Source organism: Taudactylus pleione, unplaced genomic scaffold (assembly GCF_031769625.1).
Source record: "Taudactylus pleione unplaced genomic scaffold, aTauple2 ptg000485l, whole genome shotgun sequence".
NCBI lineage: Eukaryota > Metazoa > Chordata > Amphibia > Anura > Myobatrachidae > Taudactylus > Taudactylus pleione.
The window spans coordinates 867,084-886,293 of record NW_028284887.1 but is presented as its reverse complement, the minus strand read 5'-3'; the positions used below and the strand labels follow the sequence as shown (position 1 = coordinate 886,293).

Here is a 19,210-nt window from a genome sequence, read left to right as displayed (position 1 = left end):
GACTGTTTCCATTGGTCATCCAATTAGGTGAGATTCTCTTGCCTTTGAAAGGTTATATTGAATCAAATGTTCACTATAACCCCTTGCTCTAAACCGATCACTCATCTCAGATAGCTGACATTCCACTATATCGGTATCGTTTGTGTTGCGTAATACTTGCAAAAACTGTGCCCTAGGCAGGCTATTAATAACCGTAGGCGGATGGAAGCTGCGAGCATGGAGGAGGGTGTTATGGTCAGTTGGTTTTCTGTAGAGCATATACTTTAAAGTACCTCCACATTTGGTAATAGTGACATCAAGGAAATTAATCTTCACTGGATCAACAGTACTGGTAAATTTAACTGGTCATTAAAAGATTCCAAACTACCCTTCCATACTATAAAAATATCGTCGATAAACCGTTTGAATAGAATAATGTTAGATCCAAATTTCAGTAGGATATATTCAGCCTCAAAGGCTGCCATGTACAAGTTGGCATACGAGGGTGCCAGATTTGACCCCATCGAAGTCCCTGATCTTGGTATAGTAATAAGATTAGGTCATTTTTATATAGAGAGATGTCACATTCATGACATCACTAATTGACCCACATGCTCATTTGTAGAGAGGGTTCAAAATCATGTGATCAGTAAGTGCCATTTTTCTTTTCTTGTTTGTAGACTTTCACATCACACAGTTGATATGAGCATGGTGCAATTGAGGTGATTAAAGGAAGGTGCTAGCCACAGCCCGTGATGCATACCACACTCCCTGTGCAAACCACAGCCCCACAACACTGGTCATGCCCCACCGCATCACTAGTCATACCACCTGAGGCGGCACACAATAGGCCCTTTGTAAATTTCAGCTCCAGGCCCATGTGGACCTTAAACTGTCCACAGCCAGGAATCCAGTCTCCCCTGTGCCTCTGGATCACTGAGCTGTGAGTTCAGGTTCTTCTGCTCAGATGTCCAGCCCCAGATATTCCATGTGCATGATGTATTGATGATTTCGCTGCATAGTGCATATACTGTAAATGTATACATACCCATTCATATATTCATGACCTATTTGACCAGATGCCTTGCATGGTATTTTATAGATTCGTGGTCAGGGTGCGCATACCAGTTAAAGTAAAAAGGCACTTGTACATGTAGTTTACTGTTGCCAGGTCTGGCTGTGTTAATCCTCAGGAGAGGGACCCCAATTTATTTATAGTCACAAACTTAAAACATAGGCTGCTTGTGTGTGGCATCAACATTACGTGCCCCTCTCAATCGGGCCGTCTATGTTTTCCAATAGATTATATAATGTACACCCCCTCTCAATCAGGCTGTCTAAGTTTTCCAATTGATTATATAAGGTAAACCATTTCCAAACTCATCTCTGTTGACCTTTTTGGGATAAATCTTCTTTTAGCCCTATTATGCCTTGCCCTTATTCCTTACACAGTTCCTGTTAAGCAAGACACCTTTATTTATTTTTTAACATTACTTTATTAATTGAGCAATATAGAAGAATCAATAGTGTATTTCCTGGGATGTGGCCAACGTTGGAGCAGGCAGTACACAGTGCTTTTCCTGGAATGTAGCTGAGGTCGAAGCAGGTGGCAGACAGTGCATCTCCAGGGACGTGGCTGAGGTGGGGGCAGGCGGCAGCAAGTGCATCTCCTGGGACGTAGCTGAGGTCAGGGCAGGCGGCAGACATGATGTAGCAGAGGTCAGGACAGGCGGCAAACAGTGCATCTCCTGGGATGTAACCGAGGTCGAACAGGCGGCAGACAGTGCATCTCCAGGGACATAGCCGAGGTCAGAGCAGGTGGCAGACAGTGCATCTCCAGGGACATAGCCGAGGTCAGGGCAGGTGGCAGACAGTGCATCTCCTGGGACATAGCCAAAGTTGGGGCAGGCGGCAGACAGTACTTCTCCAGGGATGTAACAGAGGTCAGGGCAGGTGACAAACAGTGCATCTCCTGGTATGTAGCCGAGGTTGAACAGGCGGCAGACAGTGCATCTCCAGGGACATAGCCAAGGTCGGCAGGTGGAAGACAGTGCATTTCCAGAGACATAGCCGAGGTCGGGGCAGGCGGCAGACAATGCATCCCCTGGGATATAACTGAGGTCAGGGCAGGTGGCAGACTGCATCTCCAGGGATGTAGCTGAGGTCAGGAAAGGCAGTAGACAGTGTATCTCCTGGGATGTAGCTGAGGTTGAACAGGCAGCAGACAGTGCATCTCCAGGGATGTAGCCGAGGTTGAGCAGGCGGCAGACAATGCATCTCCAGGGACATAGCTGAGGTCAGGGCAGGCAGCAGACAGTGCATCTCCTGGGACTTAGCCAAGGTTGGGGCAGGCAGCAGACAATGCATCTCCAGGGACATAGTAGAGGTCAGGGCAGGCGGCAGACAGTGCATCTCCTGGGATGTAGCTGAGGTTGAACAGGCGGCAGACAGTGCATCTCCAGCGATGTAGCCGAGGTCGAGCAGGTGGCAGACAGTCCAGGGACATAGCCAAGGTGGGGGAGGCAGCAGACAGTGCATCTCCAGGGACATAGCCGAGGTTGGAGCAGACGGCAGACAGTGCATCTCCACAGATGTAGCTAAGGTGGGGGCAGGCAGCAGAAAATGCATCTCCAGGGATGTAGCTAAGGTCGGGGAAGGCAACAGACAGTGCATCTGCTGGGATGTAGTTGGGGTCAGCACAGGCAGCAGACAGTGCATCTCCAGGGATGTAGCAGAGGTTGAAGCAGGTGGCAGACAGTGCATCTCCTGGGACGTAGCCAAGGTCGAACAGGCGGCAGACAGTTCATCTCCAGGGATGTAGCAGAGGTTGGGGCAGGTGGCAGACAGTGCATCTCCTGGGATGTAGCCGAGGTCGAACAGGCATCAGACAGTGCATCTCCAGGGCCGTAGCCAAGGTTGAGCAGGCGGCAGACAGTGCATCTCCAGGGATATAGCCAGGATCAGGGCAGGCGGCAGATTGTGCATCTCCAGGGATGTAGCCGAGGTCGGGACAGGCAACAGACAGTGCATCTCCAGGGATGTAGCCGAGTTTGGGGTAGGCAGCAGGCAATGCAGGAACAAGATGTTTTTAGGACTTCAGATTTTTCTACTTTTTGTTAGTCCAGGTCCTTGTGTGATGGCATGGTGTCTGCTTCCATTGGCATGTTGTGATAAGTTTCACCCCATTTAGGGCACACAAATTGAATGTTATCAAAAAGCCTTTGGTTCGTGATAGTAATTGGTTCTTTCAACGCTTTACTATGGGACAAAGGAATTTGCTGTTTTTCATCTAGATCTATATAGTCCTTGTGCAGTATAACTGGAGATGCTGTTTTTCCAGTCTCTGTCGCTACCCAGTTAATTGAAGAGAAGAAGCGGTGTTTTCGTCCATTGCCATTTACTCCAAGCCGGAGGGACTGTTCTTTACACAGGAGCTTTGTTATAATGTCCTTTGTTACAGGATCAGTAAGCCCTGAATACGTTGGTTCTTCAGTGAGGATCATTGTGTTTACCACAGAAGCTGACTCTCCATTAAAAGGGTACTTGCGTAGGGTGAGTAGCTATAAAATAACACCACATGCGAACCAATCCACACCAGCACTGTATGGCTGGCAAGTTATGATTTCTGGAGCTTTATAGCCATTGGTCCCACCAAGTACTTTGGCGTTGGTTTGTCCATATGCATTCAATAGGGCCAGACCAAAGTCTATGATTTTAACATGTCCCTCTGTGGTTAGTAATATGTTCTCCAATTTGAGGTCTCTGTGAATAATTCCTCTTGAATGCATGAACTGCAATCCACAAACTAGTTCAGCAGCTATAAATTTTATTGTGGTTAGGTCCACCGGTGAGGTCTTCACAAAATCGAACAGATCCCCTCCTCCAGCTTGTTCCATTACAAAGTATAGATAGCTCTCTGTGTGGAAGGCTGCATAACCATGGATCATAAAAATGCTCTCATGTGACAGTTCAAGTATCTGACACTCAACCAAACTGTTCTCATGTTCTATTATTGCTGTCTTCTTTAAGATTTTAATCAATGCTCTCTTTTTTAAGATTTTCACTGTTACTCTTTCCCTACGAATAGCATCTGTTGCCAGCATCACTTTGCCATAACCTCCCTTTCCAAGTAGTGAGTGGAAAGTAAATTGCTCCACTGTTAAAGGTACAGTGTCTGTGCTTTGGTGGCTGGTGGGCATAGTGCAGCTCTCTTCAGTTTGCTGAACCGGTGGGATGCCTGGTTGGCCTCTGCTAATTGCTGTTATGAATTGATTTTTCTTCTTTTTTACAAATCCAGCAAACCTGTCCCAGCATCTCTGTATAGCTGCTTTGCCTGGTTTATTTTTGGTCATCTCTTTTTTTGAAAGGTTTGTCTGGACTACCCAATGGCTGCATCCCTCCCCTGGATCTTTAGCAATGTCAAAGTTTCTCCTGTGACTCACTCGCCAAAATCTGGGACATCTGCTGCATGCTCTTATGAACTGATCTCTTTTCTTTTTTTAGAAATCCAGTAAACCTGTCCCAGCCTCTCTGTACACCTGCTACAAATGCATTGTTTATTCTCACCTCTCTCTTAGCTGCTTTTGCCTGGCCTGCCTCCTTTCCACTGTGTCTCTCTGCTTTTTTGGTCTATTTTCCTCGATTTTTCCCTCTCCCTGCTTTGTCTGGAGTTTTTTTTCTCTTAATAGTTCCCATGTTATGTCAGAAGACAACAATAGGGCTCTTAGAGAATAAAGCAAACTTGCAAGATAACAAGATGTGACTGCGCAGTTTGGAGTTTCTGAAAACAGAGCTTTAGTCCTAAAGCACATACATTATGGCAGTTGATGTATATGTAAGTTTCATCCTGTCCAAAATCTAAACAGTAAAAGAGATATCTAAAATGTACTTGTGCCCATTATTAACACATTAAAATGAATTATTTATAAGAGAGAATACATTTTGGAGATTAGACTGTATTGCTGAGAGTATTTATCAGAATAGAAAAGCATTTAAAACAGCCTTTTATTTAAATTTTAGACAGTGGGTTCCTGTCAAAAATACCACAGACTGATCTTTGTGATGCTTCCTGCTATGTATTACAGAAAAACTCACCAGTAACCTGCCAGGCTTCATTTTCACTTTAACAATATGGGGCCAATTTATCATAAACAGCCCCATTGTGGCGATATGTGAGACTTTTATGTCAATAACCGTAAGATGTCTGCCAGACAGAGATAGGAAGCTGCGGAGACATGATTGGTCTGCACAGTCACAGTTCCAATGGGACCTTTAGTAGGAAGGTTTCATATTCATGTGATCACTAAGTGACCCACATGCTCTTTAGTAGGGAAGTTTCAGATTCATGTGATCATTAAGTGCCATTATTATTTTTTGTCACTTTAACAAGGGGTTTTGTAGACTTTCACTGTTGACAGGGGCTGGCTGGCAACTTTTAGCCTGGGGGGCAAATGCATGCAGGCGGCCCTGGCAAAGGAGTAGCGTGTAGCCAGGGTGCCCGAAAAAACGTGCGTGCTACGGCGCCCCCCCTTCAGGAGAGGACACCCTTATGCAGTTCTCGAGTAGTGCCCCCAGTAGTGATCCCCCTATGCAGTGCCCCTTGTGCCCCCAGTAGTAAGCCACTTATATAGTGCCCCCAGTAGAGGTAACCCTTATGCAGTGCCCCTTAAATAGTGGCCCCAGTTGTAGTCTTCCCCCTATGCAGTACCCCCACTATTGCCCTTTATATAGAGCCCCCAGCAGTGGTCCCTCGATGCAGTGCCCCCAGTGGTAGTCCCCTCCCCCCTATGTAGTGCCCCTAGTAGTAGTCCCCTCCCCCCTATGCAATGCCCATAGTAGTAGTCCCATTGTAGTGCCCCTAGTAGTAGTCCCCCCCAGTAGTAGTACCCCCCTTGTAGTGCCCCCAGTAGTAGTCCCCCCTTGTAGTGCCCCCAGTAGTAGTAGTCCCCCCCTTGTAGTGCCCCCAGTAGTAGTAGTCCCCCCCTTGTAGTGCCCCCAGTAGTAGTAGTCCCCCCCTTGTAGAGCCCCCAGTAGTAGTAGTCCCCCTCCTTGTAGTGCCCCCAGTAGTAGTAGTCCCCCCTTGTAGCGCCCCCAGTAGTAGTAGTCCCCCCCTTTGTAGTGCCCCCAGTAGTGGTCTCCTCCTTATAGTGCCAGACCCCCCGCAGTAGACACACATAATATAAAAAAAAACACTTACCTGACACCCGCTCCTGCTCCTTGTCCCGCCGCCGAGATCAGCTCCTCCGTCCGCCGCTTTGCATTATGGGAGTGACGCATCATGGGAGTGACGTGTCACTCCCCTTACCCACTGCGGGAGCCGGAACATGTCCGGTTCTGGCAGTGGGAGCAGCAGCCGATGAGAGTCTGTCTGACTCTCATCAGCTGCTAAAGCAAACACACAGCTGCCGGCCCTGGCGGCCCCTTGTTTGTGCTGTGTAGCGCTGACCGAACTCCGTCCGGTCAGCGCTACACACGCGGTGCAGTCTGTGTCACACTGACACAGACTGCCCGCGGCCCGCAGGACGCTGCGGCCCGGGGGGCACATGGCACCCTGCCCCCCGGCCCAGCCCGCCACTGACTGTTGATATAAGCAGAGTGTGGGGTGCAATTGAGGTGATTAAAGGAAGGCGCTAGCCACAGCCCATGATGCAGACCATACCCCCACAACACTAGTTAGACCCCCGGAGGAAGCACACAATAGACCCTTTGTAAGTTTGAGCTCCAGGCCCATGTGGACTGTAATCTGCCACTTTTGCTTAACCATGAATATCTCTAAAACCTGAACTGTTGGGGAGCCTTGAGGACCGCATTTGGGAACCTCTGCCTTAGGGCATGTCATTGAGGCTCGATATTCCCAAAAAGATTGATTGGTTTATCAATAGATTCTAAAATAATGATGTTGGCGGCGATATACTTACCTGTACCCCAGTGTCTCTTCCGCCATTGCGCATGTGTGACCATTTTTTTTTGTCTAACTACGTATGTGCCATGTGGGAAAATATTATCAATCTTGGAGAAGATCAATATTCTTTTCCAAATTTTTCTCTATTAAATACATAGGTGGCAATCCTACATCAATCGAAAAGATCAATATGGGAACACCGATTGCCCATCACCAAGAAACCTTACACCTTGGGCTGGGGCATAACTAGAAATGTTTATTATGTTTTATAAACATTTTTTTATACAGCGCCAGAATATTCCTTTGCATTTAAAAATTCTGAGCCAGTAAAAAAGTACTGATTGTCTTTAGTTTGTTCCATAAAATTGTCATTAGAAACATTGCAATCGCTGATGACCATGCTTGCCCAGGTAATCAATGCTGTATTTTCTAAGGGAATTATCTGACTACTTTACACAGCAGGGATACATTTCAGGGCTGGGTAGAAATCAATGTAAGGTCAGGATCTTGGCATTTTGTATCCCAATTAGTGTATATGTGAAGTTGCCGTATGCTGCTCTTCTATGTCATTGTTATGCTGTCCCTCCCAGAACCAGCCCTAAGCAATTTGATGCCCTAGGCAAGATTTTTGTTGGTGCCTCTTAGCAGATAATCCCACCACAAAGTTTAGTGTTTATACATGGACATCAAAAATAACACATTGGTTTATGGGTTTTTTTTTATTGTTAAAGAAACACGTGTGATAAAGCACTTCAGGGGCGGGATGCAACAAGGGTAAAAATATGGTGAAATCCCTAAAATGCGGGTTTGACAAAATTTTTCATATGCACCATGCCTCGGAGTGCGATGCACTTCCGAGCTTGGTTGTGGTGGGTAGTGCCATCTTTCTGAAGGCATCTATGTCGAGTGCTGATAGAGGGATCCAATCGGATCTTCTGCGCATGCGGCATCCATTCACTGACGGAAGAGGGCTGGGGGAAGCCCAGCCAGTGACAGATTGCTGGGCTTTACCCCCAGCCTGACGTTATTTGGAGGCGTGCCATGCGGGCACGCCTCCAAATAACATCACATAGGGGGTGTGGCCTATGGTAATTAGGTCGCGCCCCCAAATTCGGCAAAGCCGCGCGCGATGAGAGGGCACCATATGATGGGCCGGCACAGGGTGCTCGGACCCCTGGAGCCGGCCCTGATCCCGCCACCATGTCAGCTACTGATGCCAGCGTTCCAGTGAATCTACACTGTACACTACCGTCCCTCCTCCCTCCGCATTGCATACTGAACATGGCCAGCCCTGACTTGAAGGGTGATGATTGATCTCATCACCCTCCATTTGAAGGTTATGGATTGAAAGATCTATAGTAAAAAGGTATACAATGTCTATATAGACACCAGATGTTAGACACGCAATACGTCGACAGGTACAAATTGTCGACAGGGTCAAAAGGTCGACATCCATATGGTCGACATGAAAATGGTCGACACATTTTTTTTCTAACCCTAATCTTCACCATAACCCTCCCCTTGGTGCCGAACCCTAACTCTCCATCCTGGTTCCTAACCCAAACCATTGGGGTAGGTGCCTGACCCTACCCGTCCCTTCTAGTGACTAACCCTATCCCTCCGGTAAGAACCTAACCCTCCCTCCTGGTTCCTAACCCTAACCATTGGGGTAAGTGCCTAACCCTAACCGTTGGGGTAAGTGACTAACCCTAAACCTAAGCCTAACCGTAAAAAAACAAAACAAATCATGTGTCGACCATTTTCATGTCGACCATTTTCATGTCGTCCTTTTGACCCTGTCGGCCATGTGTGCACGTCGACCGTCTTACATGTCGACCCTTAGTGTGTCAACCTTTTGTCCCTGTCGACCTATTGCCTGTCTAACATCTGGTTTCTATCAAGACATTGGATCGTATTCAATTTGGAGCGAAAAGCCGAGATCGGCAAAAAAGTTTCGCCACTCACGTCATTTCGCCAGGTGGAAAAGTATCACTGTATTCAATTTGAAAAACTTTCCGCCTAGGCGGAAAGTCAATGCATTGTAATAGGCGAAAAAGTTTGCCTATGAATAGCAGGCGTAAAAAAGTGCAGAATTGGGGTTTTGGGGTGCAACATTGCGGGAACCCCCGTGCAGCCTTCGGACAGTCCTCCAAAGGTAAACTGCGCAAATTTTTTTAAAAATAAACATTTAAGAACACCCCAAAAAATCACTTGGGGTGTGAAAAAAAAAAATGTTGAGGGACAAAGTTAAAAACTAGCGAACTAGTCTCTAGGGGGTCCCCAAGTATACCCCATGTGTTTTTTTCATTGCAGGTGCTTGCGGAAGGTGGATCTTTCATGATTTTTTAAACTTAACTTTTGCAACTTTAAAATATGCTGACCCCCATTTTCAAGTAGCCCAAATTTGCTGGAATAAGTTATTTTCTGCAAAAAAACCCTCCTGAATACTATTCTTCACCACTTGTACAAAAACGCTATTTAGCAGCTATTGAGCCCGTTTAAAAACACCAAATACCTTCAGCAAGCCAAATCGGGGATAACCATAGCTAACCCCAATGTCAGAGCATCTTTTGGGGGGTGTCAGGCTGATTTCTCCAAATCTGACAGGAATTTCCACTTGTTGCAGTTTCGCTGGGTCCTGTTTTCGCCTACTTTCAAATTGAATACAAGGATCCGTGGGCACGCGCGCAATACTTTTCCGCATGCAAAACAGGCAAAGTAGGCGGAAAGTCCGTGAGTCGAAAAAGTATCGCGCGTGCGACTCAAATTGAATACAGCTCATTGTCTACCTTTTTACTGTAGATCTTTATACCGGATACCCCATTTGAACTATGGATCCCTTGCTGACTGCATCCAAGCATCCTCCTTTGTTACAGCCCATGGCGCAGAGGTGGACAACATAAAACGAGTCAGTCAGACTCATTATACTGCTGCCTGCTGTGGGCCCTTTCATTGCAGTGGGTCCAGGTCAGTGCAATGTACCGGCTGCACAGCCACTATTTTTGCCTTTGATCCAGCACCCCTCTCCCTGTCTCACAGCACAGCACCCATCACCCAGCAGCACAGATCACAGAGGCAGCCAACAACACTCATCACCCCTCTCCCACACAGCAATCCTCATCTAGCACCCCTCACCCAACACAGCACTACACACCCAGCAGCACAGATTACAGCCACACCCAACAGCTATAACCAATCACCCCTTACTACATGCTGAGCTGACTTTAATCAAAACATTTTTATAATATAACACAGTCACTTACCTTTTTAAAACTGGCTGGCTGCAGGGCCGTCGACAGCCGCGCTGAGTCCGAGCTCAGGTAGGGGCGCACAGGCAATGGGGGGTGCAATCAGCATGATCACTACCCCCATAGGCATAGTAGATTACTCCGGCTGCTGCTTTAGCAGCCACGAGCAGTCTCCCAGTGCAGCGCAGCACACAGCAGTACGTGCTGGGCTGCTGTGACGTAAGAGGCAGGGGGAGCCATGCCGGACCGTGACCCCCGCCGGGCCTCTCCAGCTAGCCCGGGCCTGGGTAATTAGTACCCACCACCCCCCTCTCGGCATCCCTGGCTGGCTGCTTGTGCATCTACCCCTGCTGTTTTGCAGCTCCTGCTGAATCCTCCTCACTGCGCTTTGTGGTGGTGGCTTTTTGGGGGTGGCGCTGGCAGGCTGCATGGAGTCAGTGCAGGCTCTGCCTGCTGGACGCCGCAAAGGCCCATGGAAGGAGGAGCTGATGCAGCTGGGCATGCACAGTAGCTCTCTTCCAGAGACCAGCGGCCATTTTTGTTGATGCCCAGTGCCCATTGCCCCTACTGTGCAGAGTCCCACTGGACCTGCTTGCTCCCGATGAGAGCTCCGATCGTGGCCACCTAATTACTAGCAGAGCTGCTGTCCAAGTGCCCGCTCCTGCAACCAGTGGTGGCTGTTCCGCTGCTGCCTGCCTGTTCACTGTTTGCTGCTGCCAGGCCAGGTCAGAACTCAGCTGACAGCTCAGATCAAGCCCGGCAGCAGCAAACAATGGATGCTGCACAGCAGCAGTAGCAGCTTCCCCAGTCGGCAGCAGGTGCCCCGTGCTTCAGTGCCTGCCCCAAACCTCTGTCACCTGCCCTAGGCATTTGTTTAGTTTGCCTATGCCTAGGGCCAGCTCTGGTCCCTCCTAAGTAGATAGAAATTGTGGGTCCCAGTACTGACAAAATAGGCAGGGCCCATCAAGCCTCCCCACAACTCCCCCCTTCCTTTGCTCCCCCCCACAACCCTCCTCCTTTCCCCATTACCTTATTCATACAACAACAAAAAATAAAAAAATATTTTGGCCAAACATTATCAAGCTTGCCACCACGTCAATGTAGAGTCTTTAGGCAGGCCCCTAACCACTCTCATTAAAGTAACAATTTAAACAAATAGTGTTCATGGTAATAAGGAATCTATATTAGAACCTCTATACACTCCTTCCTATACCTTCTAATATCCTGCCTATACCTTCTAAGGATGATGCTAATTTGCGTACGCAGTCATACAGTAAATAAAGACTTCAGACCTGGAATCTGTGGTTCCAAAGCACAAGTATTATTCAAGTAAAAGAACAGTCAGTTACACGCTATTGATCCAGACACAATTTGGCGCAAAGGAATTATACAGACCCAAGTACAGTATACATACGCAACGCTTCCGGACCAGATGTTAGGCATCAGCAAGAAACCCCTTTGTCAATCAGCATTCAGCAAGAAGACTAAGACCCAGTGTTGGAGCACACATATTTATACCCCCCAGAAATAGACAACACAATAGAGAAGTTTGTTGCTGATGCCATTGGTTCCCAAGGGGGATACATCTGTTACAGAGCATTTAACAGGCTGATTCAAATAGACACATCCCAGCCTCCAACAACTGAGGGTCTCTGGTTTCCCGCCCCATGTAACATCCTAACAGTTGTTCATATTATATACATTTTGTTGCTTGAAGTCTCTGCGGTCCATAAGTTGAGAATGCATGATGTAATCTCCACACCGATAATACCGGAATTCTGTTGAAAGAGTACGCATCAGTACAAAACCAAACATGGCTTACTTAGCATATACAAAACCTTAGTTACCAAATAATCTTTATTTCACAGCATTTATACTAAATGAACGAACTTAATCTTATCCCTTAAAGCTTATGGAACCTTGTATGTGGATATGTAATGTGTGAGTATGCGGGGTTTGATATAAAGACGCTAGTTAACTTGGAGCAGATGCATGCGCATAGAGCTAATGAACAGCGTTTTCATATAGGATCTTATGCATTCGCTAATATGCGATTAGTTACCAGCGCAATTGTGCGTATTAATGTGTGTATGAGAAATGGTGCACTTACATCTCATTTAAACTAAGTGAACACCTAGCAGTGAGAAATGCAGATCCTTATAGTTCCACACGCCCCCCTCTCTCAGCAGCCCCCACCCTTCTCAGGCTCAAAAGTAACGTCCTTTGTTCTCCCAGACTCTTGTGTAAAATGCAAATTAGCACAGCTACAAGACCCAAAACCTAAGATAACACTCTTGGCTTTGAAGGTATTTTTATTGCAGGAAGCCTGCTAATGTAAGGTGTGTATTCGAGCAGGGCCACCTGGAGTGAGAGCAGACGTTGTATCCAGGAAGCTTGTCTACACAGACTAGTTGTCACGTGGCCATTTGCTCTGTTCAGCTAATGCAATATATCCTTTATGGGAATTATAATAATATACACTTTATCCAGAGCACCCAAACTACGTAAAGTCATTAAATAGGCTTTTGCTAATAGTAATATCGCCACATGTACTAAAGAGTGAGTTTATCTAAAATGGCTCTTAGGTGGTCATTCGCAAAATGGCGTCTTGCGGCCAGTCGCAAGATGGTGTCACTGTGATTCAATTTTAAACTGATCTTGTGTCAGCCAATAATCCAGCTTCGACAGTAACTAACCATGAAATAAAAAGTTTGACCAATTAAGAATCAGATCCTTACAGCAGGATGCTAATATTTTTAAATACACGCAACAGCGTAAACATCGGTACCATCAACTCACAGCAGGCAGTCACTCAGCATGTAAGGTAAGTCTGACCAGCTTCGATAGACCAACCTTTGATAGTGAACAACATGCTATCACAATCTGCTATTAGAATTTAATTTAGGCCTACATTTACATATTATTTAGTGTTATTATGGGATGGCACAAGGTGGTTCTTAATCCATCAATAATGTGTCTCTGAGTGGGGACATAAAACTACTATTATACGCACACCGCGGATCTTGGAAGATCATGTGAAAGGTGTGGGGATGCACCAGTCTTATAAAAGCAGTCTTGAAGGGGAATTTAGACTTTACATTATCTGAGGTGTTTTAAAAATAACATTTCAATAATACATTCTATGCATGTCTAAATATAATACATTAAATGATGGCATTTCCTACTTCAGGGTTGTAATGCAGTTCTATATTTACCTCGGTATTCATATTGTCATTACTGACCACCATCATAGTTTCGTTCTTGCATTTTAACTCTATTTTTACATTTTCCACACTTCAACACAATAGGAACACACCGGACGCATATGACAATTATTATGATGACAATTAGTATAAGGATCAAGAATTTGCCTATGCTGGCGATCACTTCCTGGACCCATTCCCCTAGACCTGAGAACCATTTTACTGGGTTCTCGGTGATATTATCTATCAATTTAGCAAGTTCCTGAATATACCTAAAATTAATGTACCCCGAGCAATCCTGGTGGGATCCAATGCGACTAAAACTTGAAAGCCAGTTGTCTCACTGATTAACTGAGTGGATTTATGCACATCACCAGGTATCATATTTCTTTTGCCTCTGTGTTCATATTGTGTGTGAAGATATGGTGACGGTGTGTTTTTATGTATACCAAGCATTTCAACATGTGTGAGGGTCATAACTTCTGGGACTACTCTTCCCAGGTAACACAATAACAGTACTAAGATTGGTCAGACACTCCCCTGATTGGCATTGCGCTCCTCCTGTTTCTCCATCAGCACTGCCATCAGCTCCCATTTCCTCAATTGGTCCTCCATCACAGACACTGGGTATCCCCAAACAGATCATCACGACAGAAACTCTGGAAAAAAGAACTAGGATGACCACAGCAGACCACTCCATTGCTGGAAGCACTGATCTACACATTTCTTTAGCTCAGATATCTCACCGTCACCTTTTCAATCCTCCCGGCACAAGCTCACAATCGACAGGTCCACGCCATCGGCCCTGTCTCCGCCTTGTATCTCCACCGGCCGGTTAACCTCCCTATAGTGAGTGGAATGGACCCACGTATCTTCCTCGGCCACCCTTTGAGGATGCGGTATCGTCAGATATGGACCTTTCCACTGATCAGTCAAACAACCTGAGCTAAAAAAAATTTGGATCATAACAAATTCTCCATATTTTACATCATGACAGTTTACATTAGACATGTTAGTTAATAACACTTTCAATTTCGGTTATTCTCATTCATCTTCGTGAGACCCTGCACAGTAACCTCATTATCATATTTTCACATGAGGTTGCCTGTTTGAACAGTATCTCAAAGGGGTGCAAATAAAGGAAAAGACAGTCTAGGATAATCTTAGTGTTGTTACCCATCATCTTACACATGTTCTTGGAAACGTCACCTGTAAAATAAGTCCCCCTATCATTTTTTAATAATTCTAGGGATATAGTATCTGCATACAGGTTCCTGCAATTAAATCTTGTTATTAATAGCTACTGCTCTAAATAATGCCTGGGCCACTGGGTTGGATAGTATTCCGAGTAGTCGACCTTAGCCTGGCATGGCTGCCGTTTATCCTTAGCAACCTTGTGTCCTGTTAGTGGGAGACAAAGCACAACAGTTTAATATCATTTAAACATGACCTAAATACAACAATAAATCGTCCACATCTTACATTAGAACAGATCCATCGGCAGGTTGAAAAGATTGTAAACAGTCATATAAGGCCTGGGAGAAGATACTGGGGTTGCCTATGAACCCATGGGAAACCCATGTTCATGTGTGGTGTTCTTCACTTTGCAGTACTTACTTATGTGTCCCACTTGGTGACAGTTAAAACATCTTTTTGAACGGGGTGGATGAAAGGATTTTTGTGGGAGTTGAGCAAGAGGAAAAGATGGTGGGTATGGGTAAGGATATGGAGGATAAGGGTATGAAGTTTGTGGGTAGCATGAGACCTGTGATTGTGTATGATATGTGGGGTAAGCATGTGTTTGCTGTGGTGTGGGATTGGTGAGGACGTGTAACTGTTCAGGTGCCGGTGTGTGTGTGGGTGCAGGTGTGTCGGTTGGCTATGATGTTATTGTCATTCCTTCCAGAGCTTTGATACTGACAGCCATTAGTTTTTCGCTCTGGGTCTCTTCTTTGTGATATTTTTATCATGTTCTATGGTAGATTCTATGAGTGTATCTATTGTGACTCCCCTCCAGCCAGGTTGTGAGGTCTGAACCCGAGTCTTTAAGTCGTCTTTCAGACCATCCATGAGTACCGTGACTATCATTCCCCTGTGGTGAGTGCTATCTTTAATACAGGGGCGGAACTAGCGGCGGTGCAGCCGGTGCCTTGCACCTGGGCCCGCTGTGGTGCAGGGGCCCATGGCTGCCTGCATCCAACAGCGCCGCTGCCCACCGACCCGGTCCCCATTAAGTAAATGGTTGGAACCGGAGTGGGCTCACTTCGGCCGCTCCGGCTCCAACATGATAGTCGGGCACTCACCGCAGCCCAGCCCCTTGTAATGACGCGGCGCGCGTGACATCATGACGTCACGCTCGCAGTGTCATAACAAGGGGCCGAGCTGCTGGAGGGAGAGGATCAAGAGGAGCCGCGAGGAAGAGAAGCGGCCAAGGAAACAAGGTAAGTAAGCCGGCTGCGGTGGTATGGGCTGGGGGGAGCAAGGCTGAGACACGCTGGGGGGAGCAAGGCTGAGACACTCTGGGGGGGAGCAAGGATGAGACACGCTGGGGGGGAGCAAGGCTGAGACACGCTGGGGGGAGGGGGAAGGCTGAGACATGCTGGGGCGGAGACATGCTGGGGGGAGAGGCTGAGACACGCTGGGGGAGGGGAGAGGCTGAGACACTGGGGGGGAGAGGCTGAGACACGCTGGGGGAGGGTGAAGGCTGAGACACGCTGGGGGAGGGTGAAGGCTGAGACATGCTGGGGGGGAAGGCTGAGACTTTGGGGGAGGGGGAAGGCTGAGACGCTGGGGGGAGAGGCTGAGATGCTGGGGGGAGAGGAAGGCTGAGACGCTGGGGGGAGATGCTGGGGGGAGAGGCTGAGACACGCTGGGGGAGGGGAGAGGCTGAGACACGCTGGGGGAGGGGAGAGGCTGAGACATGCTGGGGCTGGGGGAGAGAATGAGGCTGACACGCTGGGGCTGGGGGGGGAATGAGGCTGACACACTGGGGCTGGCGGGGGGAGAATGAGGCTGACACGCTGGGGCTGGGGGGGGGAGAATGAGGCCGACACGCTGGGGCTGGGGGGGGAGAATTGAGGCCGACATGCTGGGGCTGGGGGGGGGGAATGAGGCCGACACGCTGGTACTGGGGGGGGAATGAGGCTGACACACTGGGGCTGGGGGGGGGAGAATTGAGGCCGACATGCTGGGAGGGGAGAATGAGGCTGACACGCTGGGGCTGGGGGGGAGAATGAGGCTGACACACGGGCTGGACAGACAGGATTTAATGACTGGGGGGCAGTGAGGGGTGGTGAATAAATGTTGGGGTGCCAGTAATGGATGGGGGGGAGCCAAACCATATTCTTGCACCTGGGCCCACCATTCTCTAGTTCCGCCACTGCTTTAATATCTTCTATCCCAGTGTACTGGGTGATAGCCTGCAGAGCCAGATCACAATAATCTTCTGCAGATTCACTCTCCTTTTGCTTAATGGTTAAAATTTTGTTCCTGTTAACTACTACTGGAAAATATATACCCAATTGAGTTACAATGCGGGAAATGTTACCTTGGTTTACTTGGTCTGTTAAGGGAACGTCACCATCCAATACACAATCCGTGATAAATTTTGTCACGGCGGTATTGCGTGGTAAACAGGCCCTTAACACCACACACCAATCTTTATTAATTGGCACATGTGAACTACCCAAATTTCTCAAAAATCTTTGACATTTGGCTAGTTCATTTTTGGGATCGGGGAAATCATTTATGATGGAATTTAGTTCTGCTCTTGTCCAAGGACAGTGCATTACTACTTCCCTCGTGGGCACTACACCGTTCGCATCTGCATTTCCATCCGGAACAGTTATCGTCCGAATAGGATGCAGACCGGTAGCGCTGCTACCTTTGACCTTGTTACTTGGCTGGGGATTTAATCTGTTGCTGCTACGTATGGTATTAACAACTTCCTCTACGGGTGCAGAGGGTGTTAACACTTCCCTTGCTGTTACCGATGGAGATGGCGGCACCACTCGTGATTGTGGTGATGCAGCATCTATCATTTGCACAGCATGGGAAATGGCAGTCATTACAATAGGCTCATCATCCACATCATAAACATTTTCTTTATGGTTGCTTACGAGAGGGTACAAGTTGCTTGTTACATTTTTATGGGTATGTTTGATAACTTTACTTGCACCTCCATCCACATAAGGTGGGGGAGGTGAGCGTGAACTGCTGGCAATACTCTCCACAATGCTACCTTGCTGCACGTGCGCGCCATTTGGCGGCTCGCCTGTATTGCAATTTAGCGTCGCGGATGTATTCTCTGGCAATGTGCTCGCGACGCTAGTTTGCGTCGCTTGCACATTTTTAAGCCACACATCCCCTTCATGCTGCCACAGTTTTAAACACTCATAATATTTAACCTTTGTTTCTCGGGAGCGCATCAGACTGATGTGATCCCGGACATTATCCAGTACATTTTTATCAAAACTACCAATTCTGGGAAACGGTCTAACACTCTTCATCGTCATTTTAAACCATACATCACAATACCTTATCGCATAAGTACCGTACTTAGTATGCATAATACGATGAGCCGATCCGATCGGTGCCTCCATTAGCAGCACATCATTGTCTAACATCTCTACTGTTTGCACGGCTCCCATTCTGAGACAAAATCCTACGCTTTTCAATAAAGATTTCAACTGGTGAAAGACAATCAAGATACTTTCACTTACCTGTGGACGATTTAAGTCGGCGGCGCCTACACACCTGGATAAGATTTGAAAAAGGCAACTTCCACACCCGGATAAGATTTAGTAAGGCAACTTCCACACCTATGGAAGTTTGTATGTCGGCTACTTCCACGCACCTCTCTACAACAAAGACAACATGTACACCTGCTACTGTGTATAGAACGGTAAAGCTACTTACCGAGCGGCTAGACTAACCCTTGCACCTAGCCCTTAAGGATCATACGATACCCTTAACTGTAGGGAACAAGTTACCCCTACCAACACATATTCACTGTTACACACTTTTTTTTCCTGCGCAGAAAAATACACATTAACCCAGATATTGATAACAATTGAAAAATGTAAACCTCAATGGCTTTATTTAAACACGTGGCAGCACGGAAGTACGTATACGCTATTGTGCGACCAGTCACATACACAATAATGCGACTACCACACAACCATATGACAATCTTTTTTAGCTGCGTTCGCAAAAGTGCGTCTTTACTGTGTGCAAAACTGCGACTCAGCCACGTGCTCAATACTGCGGCACCCCTTTTAAACGTTAGGTTCTATCAACAAAGGAAAACAAACTTTTTCCTCTCTTGTCCCTGGATTCTAGTCAGCTTCCTTGGCTCACATGGAAATGGATAGCGATCTTTCAGCACAAAGCGGTTGCAGGTAAACCCTGCATGTAGCCACTCCACCCTTTGCTGAAATATCGATAGCAGTATGTACCCTGTGAGTAGGTAAGTGACTTCACTATGAGCCCCCAACTAAGGAATCTATATTAGAACCTCTATACACTCCTTCCTATACCTTCTAATATCCTGCCTATTCCTTCTAAGGATGATGCTAATTTGCGTACGCAGTCATACAGTAAATAAAGACTTCAGACCTGGAATCTGTGGTTCCAAAGCACAAGTATTATTCAAGTAAAAGTACAATCAGTTACACGCTATTGATTCAGACACAATTCGGCGCAAAGGAATTATACAGACCCAAGTACAGTATACATACGCAGCGCTTCCGGACCAGATGTTAGGCATCAGCAAGAAACCCCTTCGTCAATCAGCATTCAGCAAGAAGACTAAAACCCAGTGTTGGAGCACACATATTTATACCCCCCAGAAATAGACAACACAATAGAGAAGTTTGTTG

At 47.0% G+C, this 19,210-nt stretch overlaps 1 pseudogene; it reads right to left on the bottom strand.

The window, feature by feature from the left end:
- Window positions 1–3,095: 3,095 nt before the first annotated feature.
- Window positions 3,096–6,922, bottom strand: LOC148502701 (protein kinase C delta type-like; annotated as a pseudogene).
- Between the last annotated feature and the right edge of the window lie 12,288 nt (window positions 6,923–19,210).